General features: G+C 44.5%; 1 protein-coding gene across 2 annotated transcripts in view; it reads left to right on the forward strand.

Moving 5' to 3' along the window:
* The window catches only part of sema6cb (semaphorin 6Cb), a 175,078-nt gene that overhangs the window by 13,517 nt on the left and 144,748 nt on the right, over window positions 1–16,813 (forward strand). For both annotated transcript variants that reach the window (XM_008286116.1, XM_008286117.1), the window contains exon 2: window positions 8,302–8,389. The gene's annotated coding sequence lies outside the window, so the exon portion shown is untranslated. The remainder of the gene's footprint in view (window positions 1–8,301; window positions 8,390–16,813) is intronic.

A 16,813-nucleotide genomic window follows, 5' to 3' on the forward strand; every position in this document is an offset into this window, starting at 1 on the left:
AAAAAAAGGAAAAGAGAGAAGCTGCAAATCCACACACTTGACAACCTGAATCACTGTAACTTGAATAATAAATGACTAATGAATTATTCTCTATTAATTGATAAATCGTCGGAGCACTACATTAACACGTGTAAAACGCCCTGAAGCATGTTGTAAACAAACTCAACCTGGCACTTCTTCTGTTTTCAGAATCTGTGTGGAGGTAAATCACACAGACGCCTCTCGTGACAGTTATAGATATTTAGATGATTGTTAATGTGGTCAGTGGGAAATCCTGTGGAAATTAAAGGCAAAGCTTGTGTTACCCGAGAGCGTTCATGAGTGTGTATATCTGGCAGTTTGTTGTGCGATTTGCTTCCCTATCTGATAGGATCGATACAGGCAGCTTTGAATTGTGTTATCGAAAATATGATGTATGAAAAGGGTCAAGTTGTTTGTCAGATAAATTCCATTATAGTCAAACTGCGACGCTCCAAACATGATCTCGGAGTAGCTGCTGATGATAATTTTAGCATAGCTGTGCGCGTGTGCCCCTGCAGTGATGTGGATGACTGCTTCGGGCTGAAAAACATGTTCATTAATTTACTCTGAGGCTGTAAACTTATTTCCACCAAGAGACACACACACACACACACAACAGAACACCTCCCACTCAGTCACACAAGCCACTTCCATTTTCCAGCAAATGAATCCCCGTTTGATCTCTCTTCATTGCCTCCATCGTCGCTCCCCGAGGGGCAGTTTCTGGTGACTGACGGCATGAAAGCCAACCGAGGGTAAACAAAGCACCCACCGACCAGACCACGCTATCGCTTTATTGTCACATCTCAATGACGTGCGGCTGGGTGAAGGAAATGTGGGGGCAGCGGACACAGTCTGTCTCTCTCAGGCCATGTCTGATGCTGACGTTACCCCCACCACCACCACCACCACCACCACCACCACCACCATCCCCCAAGCAAAACACAGTCTATGCTGGCTGTAGCTGCAGGTACCAGGATGATAAAATATCAGGAAGGCCGGTTTTGAAGCTTTGAAACAGAAATGGTACACAGGTGTTGGTATAGTTTTATGGCTTTGCAGAGTTATTATGACGGGTTTATATTAAGGCAACAATCCCTGCATGGACTGTATTTATTTGATAAGGATGGGTGGTCCAGCAATCCTGTATTGTGAATGATTGTAATACTTTCAGAGGAATCGTACATCATTAAAGGACTGATATGGAAGTACAGTCGTGACTCGATACTCCGACCCTTAACAATCCTAAACCTGCTATCCGACAGGTTTTTAGGAAAAACGAACAGAACCCATAAAAACAGCCTTAACATAGCGACAGCCTTGGATTCTGACTCCAACATGACATTTAATGTCACCAATCAGGATGACGGCGTATTATCTGACTGAACAATCCCACAGATTGGCTACGTTCACACTGCAGGACTTGATGCTCAATGAGGATTTCTTTGTGACTTCCTTCACGTTTCCAGTTCAATGCGACTTGTATGTGATCTGCTGTGTGAACTTCATACGACCCAAAAGTGTCCCGCATGTGCAGAAGAGGACACGACGACGTCACACGCAGCGAGCGTGCTCAGTGTTTATGGAAGTAAACATGGATGGTAACGGTGGAGCGTATCTGCCACTCCCCCGCCGCCACCGATGGAGGAAACAGAAGTGTGAGCGCTAACTAAACTAGCATCAGCAGCCAAGTACTGCCTGTGTGTTCTGGACACTTCCACCCCGTCAGAGCGCTGCCCCGGGGTGGAAGTTTCTCCCGACCGTGCAGAATATTCTGATATTCACAATTAATTGGGCCCAGAAAGTGCTATTGGGACCCGCCATACTAGTTATTATAACAACTATGAACAATAATTAACAACTAATGAGCCTTCCAGCATCAAGCCCTCCTTGTATCTCGACCTCCGTCTTGACAATCCGACATCCTTGATATCCGACATGAAAGACGGTTTTACATTTAGTGTCGGATTATTGAGTCACAATTGTACATCATCGTGAGTTTAGTTGCTGCTCACCAGCTCCTCCTGGCGCGTCCCATGTGATGTGTCCCACTTGCCAACTTGCTGTTGTGGTGATCAAAAATGGTGGAATTGGAGTCCGCTCACTGGAGAGGAAGTTAAATGGCACCGAGGAACGACAGCGACTCGGTTGGGCAGAAGCTGGTTAGCGTATAGTGAACTTTCGAAAGAGGCATAAAGGCGGTGACAGAGATACAAATAATTCCTTCCAGTCATAACTTGGAGTAAAATCAGAACAACAATAGGATAAGAGAGGCTGGAAACTGGGCCTTTATCCTTGAAGTGAAGTGACAGGCTTTGTGTCCAGACAACTATATGCACCACTAATTATGTGATCGCCTGGTTTCGCCTAAATTGAGGAGGAAAGTTGTAATTCAGAACATGAATTCTGATTCAGTCATTTGTCAAGATGTCCCACCCCGAGTTACGCCTAAGGATTCACTCAACGCGCACTAATCGCCATCATCCATTGTCTTTCCAACCGTGAAAATGAAACAATGCCGGTTACCTTTTTCCGGCAAGTCGCCACCTCTTGCTTTTAAAATATTGCAGCGTAATTAAGTCCAGCAGGGAGGCGGCGTTTTCATCAATGTTTGTGTTGGTCTGTCGGCAGAATAATGCTGCGACTACAAGGCCGTGAAACTTGGGAGAGGTGAAGCGTGAGCGAAGAAAGAACGCTTTAAATTTTTGGTGCAGAGTGGCCTTCTGGTTCAATATGGCAGATATTTAAAAAAAAACATAAACAAACTGAACAATTTTAAAATTAGACTGTGTGGGTTGGATTTTGTTCTTCCCCGACAATTTAAAAATGGTGTATTTTCAGATGAGGTTTCAAAGTTTCCCAGACTTAACTTTAGTGCTGGATCATGTTTTTTAAAATCCAGATGGGTTCGCTTTTTGGTTTTTAAGTCTCTAACAATTCGAGTCATTGACAGCTGTTAGAAAAAACCCTCTGCCAACCAGATCTACATGAGTGAAGTGTGTCGATGACCCCCAGTGTCACTAATGGTACATTCTTTGTATTCTCCAGCACTGTGTCGAGCTTTCAAACACTTAAAAGCATCACTCCGTCACTCTGTCATAGTGTCACTCATTCGAATTTAAATATCTGCTCGACGGCCGTGACAGAAATCTGTGAAGTATATTGTCAGAATTCAGCGGTCAATAGCTGCGCTCTCTGATCTGATTTCTAGTTATTAACGATGCTATTATCATTCACGCATCCGTTAACGCTTGCATTACAAACAACCTAAAGAGTGATGTAATCCCGACTCTCTCTGAGCAAATCTGCACTTTACGAGCAATTTGAGGACATTTAGGAGAAAAAGTTTCGTGGAAAAAAAACCACGCAGAATCCAATCTAATCTCTTGTGCAAGTTTCATTGACTATCCGCTGGAAATTATGAGTCTCTTAGCAAGTACCAGCACCCCCGCCACGATCTGGCGCACATCCCGCTGCGTTCTCCACTTCAGTGTTTGCCGCTCGTCAGTCAAAAGCTCCTCTGATGTGAAAATTAAATGTGTAAAAAGAAAAAGAGAGGCAGACAGACTGTGCCTTACATGTGCGGGAGGCACAGGTCAGCCGCTGCATCGAGACGGTCTATTCACGAGGAAGATCTTTTTAATTAGGCTATGTCCTTTTAATTAAGCAGCCGGCATAATGTCTGTGTCCATTTGTCACCCCCTCGCTTTTTGCTCAGGCGGGGCTCGGGTGGAAAAAAAAAATACCCTCTTTTGTCTCCTCAGAGTTCCAGAGGTCCCTGCTTCCTATTATACATCCTCGTTCACTGAAATGTATTTTTTTTTTTCCTTCTCTTTCAGATTAGCATGATAATACCCCATGGAGGGGAGGGAAAGTGGTAAAGAGCTATTGCGGGGCTGCTCATCAGACTCACTGTGTGCGAGACCGTGGTTATTATCATGCTGAATGCACCATCAGTTAAACTAACAGCCTGAATTCCGACATTTATCTCCAATATCATAGACTGACTGTCAATTGCAGGGGGGAGCACAATGGCAAATTACAGGTTATGTCTTGCTCCTTGGTGCCTGGATCTTTCCCCAGTGTAATTATGCTATGCTAATTCTGCCCCCTCCGTCTCCATGCACTTCCCATGACAGAAAGAAGGCTTCCCATGTGTTGGGGTATGAAATGAAATATGAGTGAATAACTGTGTTGATTTGCACACCGGCGTTGCCCCGCGAAACCCGACCGTATCCTCCGTTTCCCCCCTTCAGGCTCTGGGGGGCGCGAAGGGCTCAGCTTGTAGCCGTGTTTCCAGAGACGGGGTCGCGTGCAGGTCAGGCCACCTTGAACTCCTCAGCTGGATTTATTGTGTCGGAGGTGGACGGGGTCAGAGCGCGCTCCTCCCCTCCGACACGAGGACTTTGTTAGCGTCGGACACGGAGCAGACAAATCCCTGTCACGCTCTCCGAGTAGAACCCTGCAGGGGTCAGAGGTCCCGTGTTAAAGGGGGGGCGTCGCCGTGGCATGACCTGAATACTGATTGATTTCCTCGAGTGGGCGTCGAGGGAGGTGGAAGGGGGTCCTGTCTGGTGATAGCAGGGACGGGTCAGGCCTCTTAGCCCTTACCCCATGTGGCGACGTGGAGTTGGGGAGCGCGATACAAAGGAAAGGGGAAAAGACACCACAACATGCCGGACTCCTCTGCCCGGCTGTGCACCTCGGTGGGTGTGTGTTTTCACTTTCCCTGAAACGAGACACCAGACCACATGTTTCCCTTCAATAGACAGCTGAGCGGAGAAAGGGCAGGCGTGTGGTCTGTTTGCCATTTGGCGGGAGGCAGAGGAGGCCTCGCTCTCCAGCGCTTCGTGTAGATTTATTAGTTGTTCAGAAATGCACGAGCATGGTGGCCGCTGACGGTCGTATCGCTCATTCAATTAGCAAATCCAGTTTTCATGCAACCAGAACAGGACCGTGCTCCGTCGTAGTCGTTCCTTTTAGCGATGATACTGTCGGCTAGAAAATATGGTGAGATCGGACAAGAATCCTGAGACTTTAAATAAACCGACAGGGTGGCCAAATTTATCTTAAATAAAAAACCAAACATAAAATCACACACGCTGCCAATATTTATTAGACTGACTTCCTGTGTTTCTTTTAACCTCTTGTACTACCAGAGTACATTTTGTCTTTGTTTCTCTAAAGCTCAGATTGATGTCGCAGCTAATTTGAGGCTAACTGTCATAAAAGCAGCCAAAAATATTTTAAAAAGAAATGCAAAAGTTGCTCAGACGACTAATAATATGGTCAAACTACACTAATGCATAGAAAAGAGGAGAAAAAAAGGTGAAAATATGTAAATACAGAATCGAAAATGCATTAAAATAATCCGTCAGCCGCTGTTTTGACCTTTGAAGTAAGTCGTCTTTATTTTTAGCTCGCTTGGAGCCAAGAGGCCACTGAATTATAAATAAGTGATAATCATCTGCCGATAGTGGTCAGAAGTTTGACTTCTTCCTGAACTCCTGGTGATATTTGAGCAGCAGTTTTGGACTCGCACGAGTCTAATTTTGATGCATTTCCAGAGGACAAGTTGTAATTACGAATAAAAGTTCGTCCTTATCGAGTATCGGCGCGATGCCATTTAAATGTCTCCCGTCTCCTCCAGTGAAATAGAAAAAGGTCACAAATCTGACTGAAACATAGAACTCATCATCATCATCATCATCGTCAAACCTACGTTTTCTCCGTCGGGGCGGTTGTGATATTTGAACTTGTTTCTGCTTGAAGACGTCTTTGTGTCCTTTCACTGAACCCCCAGTAAATAAAAGACCTTTCACTGTGTTGTTATTGAGCTGAGATCAGATTGACCAGCGATTAATCCACAATTCTAAGGGTTTGGTTGATCAAAAGCAGTGTCTGAGCTTTGAAGCTTTAAAAATGTACTTTATGTTGACACCGGCCCTCCTGGGAGTTATGATAGATTTTGTTCTTGAAGTGTTCGACCTGTAATGGACTTTGGATGATTCTCAGGACCGTCTGATGCCGATCCACAGCACGGTTCATGCACTCTGGAGTTCTGATACATCTTCCTGCGTGGAGCCGAGTTGATTCCCTAAATGCCACGAGGGTACGGTCAACAGGCGAAGGGAGTGTGTGATGAAAACTGTTCCTCCCTCTGTTTGCCTTGTAAACCCCACCAAGCTGCTGCTTCAAGTATATTCAAATAGACACAACGAAGCGCTGCTCAACACAAGCTAATCATTCCTCCAAACACATGTCCGTGTGCTATTAATTGGAGCCGATCTAAGCGGAGCGCCTGCGATATCATCCCCCCGTCTGGTGTCTGTTGGCTTCGATCAATAGACTCGTCATTCCACAACGCACGAGGTTGGAAGTCAATGCATCCGTAATCGATTCTGAAGATTGCTAAAAGCTCGAGGTAGCCCAAGCAAGCAAACAAGTGAAGCAAACATCCAGCCCGGCCGTCCAGAGGCCAGCGCATCGATTTGATTGCTCCTTCAGTTGTGGCTCCAAGTTGTGGTTTTTGAAATTGTTCAATTGCACGTTGAAGGATGCTGTTTATGCATTTCGTCAGCCGTTGATTCGGAGCCCAGGCTCGACCGGAGCACATCGGTCAGGGAAGCATTTCTCTTTTTTCTTATGTTCGATTCACACGCTCTAGAATAGATTACCGCAACCTTGTAAAACACAAATCTGCCTCACTAGTTGTTTTTTCTTTTACTATATTTGTCCATAATACAAAAAAGTTCTTTAGGTTTTTGCTGCTTCTGCTGCTAGTTTTGAAGTTCAGTGTTGCTCCAAACCGACTTGTGAGGCTTTTTCAAGAGTCTTGTCTTCTGTTCCCCTTGAATCGCTGCTGAATCATGACAGATAACATGTTAGTAATGTTGGTAATTACACCATATTGTACATTCTTCTTAGTCCTGTTCATACAAACACACATTATATTAATCTGGATAGAATCACGGAGCAATTTGTAGTCCAGGCACTTTTAAGTACCCCAGAGATAGCCTGAAACCTTTGTTGTTCCTGGACAGGAGTTTGTTTTCCACTAGGCCTTATCTGCTTTTGATGCTTTGCTTGTTTTTTTTCCAGGCTGTACTGTAAGTTCCTCCAAACGGTGAGCCACAGACCCTTATCGATCAACATCTCACTCTATACCAGCGAAACAGGAAAATAATGACCACATTCCTAATGGTATCACGCTACCTGGGATAGGCTGTTACTGATACACAAAACAGCAGTTGTACTTTCCATCTGGGACTTTGTGGTCCTTTTGTCAAAACAAAGCGAACTTGAGAGCGTGCCGGAGAAAAATAAGCTGGCGAGCTGGGCTCGGCTTTAACCTTAACTGAACCGTCGTCGGCATGTGGCTGCCAGCTGGAGCGCTCGCTAATCCAGAGGATGCTGCCTCTGCAAGTCCTCCCGATGCGTGCCGGGTTTGAGGTCGAAACCTTCATCGTCGCCGTTTGTCGGAATTAGTCTTTGTGCAGGTGAAGATCCAAGTAGGTCATCGCAGCATCTCCAAAAGGCTTGATGGTTTTGGAGAACAGGAAGTGGAATTCCAAAACAACGACAACGATTATTGGGATTTCCTTTGCCACAAACTCTTTTGCTCTTCTGAGATCATGCGTGAGATTGAACTGCTGATTGCTTTTTTTATTTTTAAAGCTAATCGGCAGTCGGAAATTAAATATTTTCGCTATATGTTGTGGAAGCAGCTCCTTCAAAAGCAGAGAAAGTTGCTCGTCATCGCGAGTCAAACTCTCAGCTATTCAGTTTTTGCAGATGGCGTGTTTTTTTTTTGGTAGCATCGCACCATATTAAACTGTTTCGGGTTGTGCACTGGCAAGGTGAAGATGTTTTTTTTTTTTTTTCTGGGAGCAGATTGCCAGAACAGACTGTGAGCTGAGATGCCATCATCAGATTTGGCTAGTTTGAGCTCCGGGATTTGTCAAAAGATTTGGTTCACTTATTGCAAAAAGCAACCTGTTTTTTTCCATCTCTCTCCACAAACAGCATTTTCAACCGTCTCCTCTCCCCGGAGTCGAAAGCGAGCTTTGCATTTTCATGTCACACTTTGGCATTTTCCCGCTGAAGGTGAAGGTTTATCCGGCATTAGCGGTCTTTGTCATTGTTATTCATAGTTTGGACTTTTACCGTTGCTTGATGGAAAACAACTGTTCACAGGAGCTTAAGTTGCATCACTGTAAGCCCGTCGCACATTATGTTTGAGATGTATGTGAGCGTCATCTCCCGTTTTTTCCTTCACAGATCCGCCGCCGGCTGCAGCCTGTGCGTCAGCCGGGTGTACTCACCTGCTCGGTGGATCGCCACAAGCCAGCGGACTGTTTGAGAAACGGTAAGGAATGCTGTTTCCTTTCTAAGATAGATTAATTAAAAAAAGTTGAAGATTAGATTTGGAGAGTCTTCATTGATCTTTCAAACGCAGCATTTAGATTGAACAGAATATAATTCGGACAGAGGAAGGCCTGCTTTCTGGGAGACATCTGCAGAGACCACTTAATTAATGGAAGAACTGCTACTGCAGCTTTTTAAAATAAGTAATTGAGTAGCGAATATCTATCTACTCATTTTAATCAAAGGCCAGGAATTAGAGCTTAAATATTTGACATACTTTTTTCAAGATGTTTTCAGTCACTCGGTGCATGAAACACACATTTAGTCCAGTACATTTGTGTTATGTACGGCATGACAGGGTCTTAATCCTAATATTTAAACTTGCTGAGTACGTGTTGAATCTTATGTGTCGGCTCAGCGTTGTTTAAAATGTGCTGTATGAATAAGAGCGCCTCGACCTGAGCGCTGTGTGGGTCGGCGTCCTGCATGGTTTCATGTGTGAATCTATTTTCTGTCAGAGTTGTAGTGCTTATAATAAATTGGAGATTTCTGACTGAGCTTTTTTTTTTTATTCTTTTCTCTGCTAGTTTGAATTTGGCGAGGCTCAGTTGATGATGAATGCGATGACATATGGGGCTGTTTGCTCACACTGCCAGAGAGAGGAGATGTTTGTCGGCTCGCACAGATCACTCGTCGGAGAGCTGGCAGACGGAAAGCGAATTGTAAACGGGTTTCTTTAAATTAAGAAGGAGAGGAGTCACTTGTGCTGATGAACTGCAATCATCGCCGTTCTTTAATATCCTCAGGGGGAAAAAGAAAAACAACCGCACATTGTCTCCTCAATCATCGACGATCGATAATTGCAAATTGGCACATGCCTGGTGCGAGGCCTCGTCGATGTTTTCCGGCGCCGCGAGCTTCGCCGCCGGGCAGTCGGTGGGAAAACAACTGCCCGAAAGAAACTTGTAGAATCAGTGAAAAGCTATTGTGTCTGGTGGAGCATCTCCCCAGCGGGTTTGAATGTGGACAGTAGAGGACAGGGCCAAGGAGCGTCGATGACAGGACGCCTCATGGGAAGGCTGGAGACAGATGGCTGGCCAGATGCAGGCCTGCTGTGACCTTGAACGCATCCGAAGGTAAAAGCAGCAAAAAATGTCTCGAAAACAAGCAGCAGTGGACAATACGGCGATTCTTTCTCTTGTTGTTGTCAGACTTGTATTCTGTTCTGAGTCCGTCGTCAGCTGATTTTCTTCGGCGGGTTCCTCATCAGAGGTTAATTTTTTGGCACTTTCGGTTTGTTTGGATTCACGCCGTTTGAGCTGAAGTCATCCGTGGCTTGTAAACAGGACAAACGGAAAACTCACTGACTTGCATTTAATTGAATAAAGGTTATAACAACCTGCGGACCTGTTTGAGGTTTGGTCTTGCAGGGAGGTCACCCTTCACCGAAGCACCGTGGACCTGTCTAAGCTCCGTTCCATCGTTTACCTTTTCTGTTATACACACCGGTTAAAAATGCACGGAGCTCGTAGCCGCTTATAAACATCAGCCGAGCGTTCGTCTTCGCTTCCTCCTGCTATGCTCGGCATGCGAGCTCGGGGAACCGCTAACTATCAGTTGTCAGCATCCGCTTTCTTATACCCACTAAGAGTCTCTGTGAGAATTTGGTTTTACTCATGGGGATGTGTTCTCACCAGGGTGCCAATTAGCAACGTTTTCTAGTTAATCTGACAACTAATTAACTCATTAGTGTGTAAAATGTGAGAAAGAGGCCCAGAGTGACTTTCTGATAACTTCTGTAAATTGTTTTGTCTAAACTTTGTCGCTCTTCTGAGAAAACCTGCAGACGTGTGGAGCTGCTTTATGAAATTGTTTTGATGAAGATAAGTGACCAGAGTTATTGCCAATCAGCTTCTTAATTTATCAACATTTATTTTCAGCTTCTCACTATGCATTCAAATGTAGATTCGACAACCACGTGCAGAAGAGCTGTCAGACTTAATCTTTTGAAAACGCCCAACCTTTTGGACTTACGTGTGTGTGTGTTGTTTTTATTTATTGTATTATCAAATCAAGTTATTGTCATGTTGCTGCACATACACAGTAGTACAGGCAAGAGGAGAGAGCGTTTCTTCAGGATTATTCAACCAGCAAGTTTTGCAGAATGAACGTCTGGGATAAGACACTAAACGTTCACTCTCGCACTGGGGGGCGCGTCCATGTGCGCCGCCATCACGTTAAACATGGTGAACCTCTTCAGGTCCTGGTAGGTCTTCAGGGACACAAAGACACACACGATGCTGCCCAGAGCTGTCTGTCTGTCTGTCTGCATCCCCTCCAGCTGTCTGTCCGTCTGGGATGTTGTCATGGAGCCATGTTTCTGTTAAAGCAGACACACAGCAGTCCCTCCACTCTCTGAGGGTTTCTCTCAGCAAACGTCCAGCTTGTTGGACTTGGAGCGGATGTTGGAGAGCAGGAGGACGGTCCTGCTGGTCTGGAGGGGTTAGCCTTTAGCCTAGCATGGATCCTGCTGGTCTGGAGGGGTTAGCCTTTAGCCTAGCATGGATCCCGACTCTCTTCTTCCTCCTTTGTTTACGTTTGCATCACTTCCTTCTCTCTCGGGTAACTGCTAGCGTATCGGACTCCGTGTTGGTGTAGTTTGTCCACATCACAACCGATCATCGCAATTCCAGCACCCACGCCCAGCAAAGTCTCCCGGCTGCAAGTTTTGCAGAGTGAACATCTGGGATAAGACACTCAGAACGTTCACTTTCGTCGTCTCCTAAAGGGGGCGCCGTGTCTATCAGATTACATTCCAGATTTGACAGGCAGATATGAATCCATACAAGTGGCTGCATGTTTTAAAAATACAGCGTTGGTAAAGTCACTTGGCCACTTGATTGTTGAAAGAACTGAGTGAAGCTTACACGGGCGCCGGCTGAACAGTAGCGATCTTATGTCAATACTGGAGGAGACGCACCCCCTGATGCAATTCAGGCAGCAGCAGACTGTGAAGCAAACGCCACCAGCATCAGCAGCAGCAGCCTGATATTGCGCAGGCCTCCGGGGGCTTTGAACACAGCAAAGGGAGAGCCATGATCAGAGCTGGGAACTGGTGGATGGTGAGCCGGGGGTGGGGGCTCTTTCTGTGAGAAATAAGAGGAGATGGAGGAGGGTGGAGGTGTCAGGCGTATAATTGGGGTGAGGAGATCTCTGGGGTGGATAGAGGGAAGCTTTATTAAGACCGCTCAAGTCTGATGTGCTCGCACGGCCGCCGAGCTCTCGCCTGCACACCCACGCCTCCGGGCCAGTCCTCCATCTCCACCAGAGACTCTGTAACAACAAAGGGATGAAGGCCAAAGTCCTCGAGCTCCTTTCAGTCACAGATAAGACAAAAGACCCCATTACTTGAAAAGCGCTGATGGCGAGGCGGCGGCGTATAAATCTGCCTCCTCTTTTAACTCAAGGCCTATTGTTCCTTCTCCACTTTAAAGCTAACTTGCTATCACTTATTGATAGCGCCGCCGTATCCCGTCCGGAGATGCTGTAGATTTTGTGATTAAGCTGGTTTTTTTTTTTTACTACAGCCCTCGTTCTCTTTGCCTGTTTACTTAAAACATGATTTTCTTGCATTAGGCGTGCGTTTTTACACTCCGTTTTTTTCGACTGCGATCCGGCGACGACAACACGGAGAGCAGCGCGTTCATGAAATATTTACAGCCCAAAGTGCAGACAAATATCGGAGCTCAGAGCGGATGAAAGGGGAATAATCTCTCTTGTTTTGGCTCACGAGGGAAAACAAACTTTCCGGGGTGACTTCCCCTCCGCGACTGATCGTATCGAGCCCGATGCCGAGATTACCAGCTTAACCGCTTATTTTCCACCGTTCTGCGAAAACCTTGCTTTCGAGTCGACGGAGTTCCCGTATCAATAATTGAATTCTTTGTAAAGTCTGCATACTTCCTTGATTTGCAAGAAAAAAAAAGTGTTTGCCGTCTCACAAAAGCAGATTTTGTCAGCGACACAACAAAGAAGTTGAAGCAGGAGGCGGTTATGGCGAGAATTAGCCGACTCCCCCAGTTCTCTGCTGTAAATTGGTTTCTGTGGAACTCGTGAAAAAAAAAAAAGGGGAGCTGGAGGTCTGTTCTGTGCTTCCTTAGTAGCTTGTTAATCCCCCCACAGCGCCGGCCGGAGGGAGACTCACGCACACACTCGGCCCTTGTGGAAAATGGCGCCACTCCTCCTCCAGCCCTCTTTCGTCCTCTTTCCACTCGGTCCTGCAGGGCTTGGCTAATCCTCTGCCTGGTCATGGCGGGGAGATTGCAGGCTTTTTTTTTTTTTCAAAGCTGGCTGGACTTCAAAGTTACAGGGATACAGGGACTCGAGGAGGTGGGAGGAAAATTAGGTCCACCGCAAGCGAAAAGACTGCGAGGAGGGGGTTCACCTCGGCTTTTTCTTTCGCCGTTCTGGAGGTGACGCTGAAAAAAACGCTCACGAGAGGCTGCTGATTGGAAAGACAAAGCCACGGGGTTTTGTTTTGAGACAACACGCACAAAACTTATGCAACGAGAAGAATCTAAAATGATAATAAGAAACACAAACATGAGGCTGAAGCTGGATGGAAAAGTTCTCTCACTGCTGCCAACGTCCACAGTGCAACGAAAGGTTGCGTACAACAAATTAGCCTGACAGTTTTTTTCCTGTTGAGAAAGTTCGTTTACCTTGGAAGTCCAGTAGTTTCTGAACTCTGTCGTACCTTTTTTTTCCTTTTATGTGGGACTAATCTCACTGAGGTCTCGTCTGTTTGGTATTACTCAGCTGGATTTCCTGGATATCCGATGCCCAAGATTTCGCCGTTAATCTGGTCTTTGTTGCGGCTTCGGCTCTGATGTTTCAATCGAGAATTTGCTCCGATATATTTTCCTTTAACCGGTTTCCCTAATCTAATAGAAATATCTCTGTTAAATTCTCCGACAGCACAAAGAAAGATTAAAGCGGGTTCACTCCAGATGAGGAAAATTGTCTGATATGAACATTTTGCGTGCAGCCACGCGGACGCTCCGACCGCGGAAACTTCATTTGCATGTGTGTTTTTTTTTTATTTATCGTCAGACGTTTGTAACGCGCAGCTTGTGGAAGCAATTAGAGCACTTTTAAAATGCTCGGTGCCTGATTGCGATCACGCTCTTCCCTCGTGGAGTCACAACTTTGTCAAATGTGAACACAGACGGACGTGTTTTTAAATTCAGCTCGTGTCACGTCTCAGAAGTTCGTTGTGAATTATTTCTCATTAGACTGTTGAATTAAAGACTCCAGAATTTGCCTTTAAATCGACGTGTTTCTAAATATAAACAACTGTTGATGGAAAATATAAGAAAAATGGAATTTATGCTGGTAGAAAGTGTGTCTCACTTTGCTTTCTGTTTGAAGTATTTTACATTAAGTGGCCTTTTTGCCCATTGTATATCTGTTTCTGTGTTTTAACTTGCCCTTGGAATATAATTATATAAGTGCAAATTTCCAAGGTTCACTAATTTAGGGCCTTGATTACAATTAAACATGATTGCAACTGTTCCCAATTTGCCGTCTCACTTATTTCTCAGATACGTGTGCAACACGCAGTAATGACTTTAAGTAGACTTGTGGGGGGATTTCACATTATTCCCTGTGTTGATGTTCAGGAAATGTGCCGTCGATATACTGTGACTTAATGCACACACACACTCACACACACACACACACATTCCAGCACGCGAGTGTGAGATGTCAATAAGCTGTTTAAAGCTTCACCCTGGGGTAACCCTCTTTTGTAAAGGTTAGTTAGCTTTAGCTCAACAAGGAGGATTATGTCATTAACTATGGCTTCCTCAGTAGCAGCTGCTGCAGACTTTATCTTATTCTGTTCATCTTATGTCATTAGTACCGCTTTACTTAAAGTGGATTTCAGATGCTATCGGTGCGCTCAGGGTGCAAACGACCTGCCGCTTGTTTACTTTGTTTTGAACCGTGGCAGAAAAGTTTATTTTTTTGGTTGTTGTTGTTTTATTTAATCAGGTGATTTAGCCACCAAGAGTCCAGATAACTACTGACCGACGGGTTGTTAACGAGAACTGTTAAACCTGCCTGTGAGCAGAGTCTGAGTGGCGTTTATGTGCTTTTCTTTTTAAATTTTGGGAATAGATATGTGGTTAATAATGATTTTGGGTGTTTTTTTCAGTTTAAACATCAGTTTTTAACATTTTATTTAAACAAAACAGTGCAAATCCAGAAGATGCTGAACTTACAGTGATTTAAAAAAAAGAAAACTCTCACTGTGAAAAATGATATTTGGAGAGATGATCAAAATATTGTGTAAGGCACTAATTTCTTCATCATTCCACTTTTAGCTTTTAATAGAAAGTTAATCTTTAATCACTTTTCAAGCACTCGCCAAACATTTGCTGTTCCTGATTCATGACTGTGAGCATTTTATTATTATTATTTATTTTTATTACATACAGTGTGATAGTAAATTTAATGTTTTTCTGGTTTCCAGCTGCCTCCTTGGGTTGTGGAAGTCACACTGGACACTTTTACTATTTCCTCTCATTTTACAAATGAAATGATTAATCGGGAAAATGCTCAATGGCTTCGTCAATAATGGCAGTAAGTGTTATTTCCAGCCCTATAACAGACTATCGAGTCTTTCGTGTCCAGGCTTTCAATCCACTTCCCCCCGCAGGGCAGCGAAGACGATGTTGAAGACCGACTCTATTGACCATAGAAACCAGTGGTTTATGAGCGCCGCTGATGCTGTATGTGGTTATTGACCAGGAGCTGTTGGCATATTGTGGGTGGACCAGTCTGATTAGTCTTATTGACCGCGGAGCAGCGGAGCGGAGCTCGTTCCTTTTACCTTTTTAACGACAGCTTTTCATCACATCAGAACAGAGTGCTTTTTTCTTTTCTTTCTTTTCTGTGAGGATTCGGGTAGTTTCACACCCACCACTACAATTTCTGCTGCACTGAAAATGATGTGGTGGAGGTGGTTGAGATATAACATATCCATCTTCCAGTAAGACTTTTAGAATATATTTTTATTGCCCATATCGTGCTGCGACTGCTCCGGAGCAGGAGGCAGTTTATCCGAGAGGCTCTCGTGTGTCTTATAATTGATGTTTACTAATTCCCTAGGTGGGGCATTAAGGAAGATTGGTGTATTAATTGCCAACGTATGCCATCTAAACGGGTAATTGCAAGCTGTTTGCCGGAATACAAATGTGCTCGGCTTTGGTTTAGCAGAGCTTGTTTGTCGAGGTGCAGGCCGCTGCAAAATCGAGACGTATAAATTGATGCTTGTAAGGAATCACTTTTGTCTGCCGATTACTGCGAGTGTTACAGTCGCAGTGATTTATCTGCTGTTTAGCACATATCAAAACATTACCTGCACCTACAATGGCCTGTACTGAGGATTAGTTAAATGATTCATTCCTGTTTTGGGTTATTGTTTAGACAATAAGAGCATTATTCCTCGCAGCTGCTGAAAATCGATTTTTTTTCTGTTTTTTTATTTTTATTTTTACTAACAGTCCCAATATTCTTTTCCTGAAAGTGACAGAATCCAAGGTTGATATGTAAAGTTAATTTAGTTTAAATTTGTGTCTCTTCTCAACAAATAACTAACTTTAACCATCCCTGTCTTCCAGAAATGCCTCTGATTTTGTCCACAAAAGGTAAAACCGTAGAAAAGCCTTCCAGTATGAAGAAGCTGCAAAATCTGTGTACGACTAGTTTCATGCTTTTCATGTCTGCAGGTATCATGAGCTGGAGTCCAACTTGGATTGGAGTTCCATGTTTGTGTGCCGTTTGGATCAGTTTGTTGTTAAATCCGAGGAAATATCAAGTTTTGGTTTCACAACTATAAAAGCTTGGTTCAATATAGACAATAAAATGACTTCCTTATGTTAAAATGACAACATTTTCAAAGCTTCTCTGTGCTCCGGGGTTATCAGGATGACGACTCCCACCCAATCTAATGTACGATTAGTTTGCTGAAAAGGACTAAAACAAACTTGAGTGTTGGAGATACATCACTACCAAGTGTGAAGATCGAGATGCCGATGAGTTGTACAGGAATGTAAATGTTTGGGAGACGGAACTGACTTTAATTTACACAAAGAGATTAATTGTGGTGAATCGGTGAAGGCGTAGTAATGACAGCCTTGCAGGTAGTTCAGTATTTTTTCTCCACGGTTTTGAATGTTTTGAATAAAATGCCCACATGCCTTTGCCCTGCGCCTGACCAGCTCTTCCACTTGGCGTTTCATTACGCGTGCAGCCCGCCGTGTAAATTGTTTTTTGTACGAGAGTTGAGCAGTGCGATTGTAAAACATGCCGTCAACTCGCGTTTCTCTGATTTTAAATGCATGGAAATATATTCTCTTGG

This window comes from Stegastes partitus, unplaced genomic scaffold, assembly GCF_000690725.1.
Source record: "Stegastes partitus isolate 25-593 unplaced genomic scaffold, Stegastes_partitus-1.0.2 Scaffold434, whole genome shotgun sequence".
Classification (NCBI taxonomy): Eukaryota; Metazoa; Chordata; class Actinopteri; family Pomacentridae; genus Stegastes; species Stegastes partitus.